The sequence below is a fragment of the Caloenas nicobarica genome, chromosome 1 (genome assembly GCF_036013445.1).
Source record: "Caloenas nicobarica isolate bCalNic1 chromosome 1, bCalNic1.hap1, whole genome shotgun sequence".
Classification (NCBI taxonomy): Eukaryota; Metazoa; Chordata; class Aves; order Columbiformes; family Columbidae; genus Caloenas; species Caloenas nicobarica.
Window position 1 is genome coordinate 148,177,381 of NC_088245.1, and position 4,186 is coordinate 148,181,566.

Consider the following 4,186-nt stretch of genomic DNA (forward strand, 5'->3'; position numbering starts at 1 on the left):
AGGTCCATTTTTAAAATTCAATAAAGCACTACAGTTTTTTTCTTACTGCGCTGCTTTTTTGTGTGTGTTATTTTTGTTGTTGTTGTTTTTGGTTGGTTGGTTGGTTTTTGTTTGTTTGTTTGTTTCCCTCCATTCCTCCACTACAGCATGCTGAGAATGAACAACTGCAAGCAGCAGTCTTGACTCAAAGGGTCTTAAACAAGACTGCTGCATTAGATCTGCGTTCAGGTTCCTGAGTGTGTCTGGGGGAAAGGTCTCATTAACCATTGTGTTAATCTGGTCTTGGCACATCAGCACTAACCACCTCACCCTGCCTGGGCAAGTGGCAGCTGTGAGCTTGGCTCTGCTCTGTCCTGTCCTCTCCATGCAGTGGGGTGCAGGTAGAGCAACCCCAAGGCTCCTGCCTCACTTGCTGGGACCAGCACAGTCCCCAGCAGTGCCCAACCGAGCAACCTTCTGCTGCAGCTGCTCAAGAGCTGGGAGAAATGCAGGAGACCTCAAATAGAAGAGATGTGAAAGGCTTCTCAGCAGTAATGGGGAGGCAGCGTGCTCTGCATAGCTCTTTGGGCAAGTCCTGACTTCCTAATACGCTCCAAGAAAGCCAGAGCTTGTCAGCACATCATCAACAAACTCAGCAGTTATCTATGGTATGTCAAGTGGAAAACAAAGTTTTCAGAGATGTCTTAATGGGAAAGGAATGATATTGTGACCAGCATTCTGCATTCTTGAGAAGGGATTTTATAGGTTTTGAATTAAGTTATTTATTTGTATTATCTGTTCATGTTTTTACAATTTTTACTGCATTTAGGAATATAATCTGCTTAAGAAAAAAGGTCCTTCTTAGATTGACAGAGGATCTTGTACTAACTGATATTACTGTAAAAGGAATGGAGGGAATTACTTATGCAAAATAACATTATTACGTGGAAGAACAATGTAACTTTTATGTAAAAGTTATTAGTCTACTTTTTAGTCTTTTGTGTAATGAAGTAATGCAATTCTATGGCTTTTCTGTTTTTTCTTTATCTAAATCCAGAACTTTGATGTGATGATTCTATGTATTCATAAGTAATGTTAAATTGAAACAGCCAAAAAATGTTTTTCTTCAATTATAGTAATGCTTTCTAAAATATGAATTTATAATAGAATTACTAACAATCTGTTAATAGTGTTGTGTGCTTAGAAGCATATTAATTTTTAAATTCGGAGCACAGGAGTCCAGCCATTACCCAGTTACCCTTTACTTGGTGCTCTTGTCAGCAGCTATTCTTTCCTAGTCAAATGATTTGGCTATGAGTGAAGAGTGAAAATCAGAGGTGGAAATCACCAGCTGGGAAGTTTTATATCTTGACACTTGCAATTTCTTGGAAGGCAAGTGTGCTGAGGAACAGGCAGGTCACCATTAGTGGCAGTTCATCAGGCTATGGAGCATGAACGTGGATGGTTTGGGCACCTTCCTAGCATGACATAACACCTTCATTGCTTTGGGAATGGAAGACGTGCAAGTCCAGGCAGGTAAGTCTTCTGGGAACATGCAGAAGGGCAAATAAAACCTTTAAGAGATCTCCATGGCAATAGCCGTATTTACAGGGCGTGTTAGTTCTTCAGTGCTGTTGAGTCAAGGTATGCACCACAACCGTATCCTGACCCCATACCGGGATGTAATGTGGATTCAAACCAGCTCTGTGGCTTTCCCTGGAAGAAAAGGCAGTCTGCAGCTATTATAGAAGGGAGTGATGAGCACATTCTGCCCAGGCTTCCAACAGAGCCCCAGCACATATCCTGGTGATGAACTATCAGTACTTAGAAAGGCTCAAATATTGTGAGAAGTTCCACTGCAAACACTTGATTAACATTGAGTTAAAGTTGCCAGGCCCAATTTCCTGCTGACCCCAAAGCAATAAGCAGCAAAGACCCATTCTGTCAGCTACCAGTGCTTCATTTTTCAGTCCCTCTTTTCAGAATCAACTATTGCTTTATTCACCCAGGAGCCCTGGATGTTCCTTCCCTGAGCAATCTCTATTCTGCCTAGGCTACCAGCATAAATATAAATACAGTTGCAGTTCCAGTGTTGCGAATTTTTTTCAACAAGCTACTCCTATGACTACAAACTTTGAACAATTACTAACATAAAACAGCTGTTTGCACAAGTCTCTTTTTAATGTTACAGAAAGCACTCGTGTTTTCAGTAGGATTATTTACATGCATCTGAAAAAGGCAACAGGGAGTTACAGAAGCTGTTTCAGGACCACACGGGTCCCAAAACCAGATGATTGTTCAAACAGTAAAGGATGATGGTAAAGGTATTTGTTTCTGGTTTAAAAAGGAAATAATGGAAAGGCAGGAACTCGGCTGAGATGATGAACTGATGAGCAGATGAGGTCCTATCCAGCCAAAAGGCTATTTTTTAGTTTTTTTGGTTGATTGGTTGGTTGGGGTTTTTTAGATTATCTGAATAATTTGAATATTTGTCTGCTACACAGGATAGGTATTGCACAAGAAAGCTTTATTTTTTTCTAAAATAATATAGTTCAGGTGTTTCTAGTAACATAACAATACTTTCTCCTCTTCTCCCCTAGTCCATAATATTTTTGTTAGGTTTCTTGGGAATTTTTTTGTTCAATGCTACGTTCAAACACAGCAGCCCAAACCAGTAGAAAAATACTAAAAAAAAAAAAAAAAAAAGGTTATACCAGGTGCAATGGACAAGAATTCAGGTGCAGACCTGCTTTTTTGCAGTTCATCAGTGAAATCGAATGCTGCTTTACCAGCTGCTCGTGATATTTCTAGGCTAGCACTACTCCGTTTGTTTTGTAGATATTTTTAGGCTAGTGCTTTTGTCAGATAGAATTTTGTATTTGCGGCTAGTTCTTTTGGTTTATTCATAGAAACACTCTTCTCATACCTTTGGGAAGAAAATGAGCTGTGTTTTTTTTCCCCTCAAAAAACCCATATGATATTGAAATTAAACTTAGTAAGTAATTAACTTATCATTTCCACCAGCAGATCATAGTAAGTTAAATTTATATATTTCAGTGATGCACTTGATGCATTTATGGTGGTTGTTCAGACTTGTTAATATTAGAAAATGCTTTTCCCCAAATTCTTAGATTCCTCTTTGCCTTCACAGATAAAAAAGGTTTCTTTGATTTTGTATCTTGAGATACACATAAAAAGACAAGGGATTTGTGTAGGCCTCTTGCACAGCAGAAGTAACTTATAAGTTCTGCCTCAGTGGAATACTAGCAAACTTGCAGTGAGGAGCATAAAGGGGAAATCATAGAATCTCAGAATAATTTGGGTTGGAAAACACCTTTAAGATCATCAGGCCCAACCATTAATCTAACACTGCCAAGTTCACCTCCAAGCCATGTGCCAGAGAAGAGACATCTCTGATGGGGAACATGCAAATTAACTTAAACCTTCCTGAAAGGTAAACTTCTCATTTTCTGTTGTATACTAGTAGTCCTCATCCCATGAGAAGCCTCTTCAAATCTGTTAATGTGTTGATGAGGACAATGCACAACTTTTCAGCCAAAGGTGGGCCAGTACCCTGAACAGTGCTGTCAGGGTCCTAAGCAGAAGACATGTGTGCATGGAGGAACTAGCAATCCATGTGAGAACCAATACACATAGGCATAGGCCTGAGCTGTTCTGCACGTATCATGTGGCTGTAGGACAACCTGAGCCATCTCACCCCAAAAGAGAAGCCTGGAGGCAACTCCCACTTGGCACCTGGCAATGACTCCACTTGCATGTCTCATCTTACCTTGAAGAGAAACAGTCTATTTTCACACAACGTTCTTTGCTTGACAGCAGAGATGATAAGTAGAGTTGTCTTCTTCTAAGGGCACCTCATGAAACCTCTAAAGACTTTGACATTGGAATTGGGTGCACCCTCAGCAAGTTCACAGATGACACCAAGCTGAGTGGTGCAATTGACACACCTGAAGGACGGAATGCCATCCAGAGGGACCTGGACAAGCTCAAGAAGTGGGCCCATGTGAACCTCATGAGGTTCAACAAGGCCAAGTACAAGGTCCTGCACCTGGGTCAGGACAATCCCCGCTACCAATACAAGCCGAGGGATGAAGGGATTGAGAGCAGCCCTGCTGAGAAGGACTTGGGGGTACTGTGGGGTGAAAAGCTGGACATGAGCTGGCAATTTGTGCTTGTTGATTGGAAG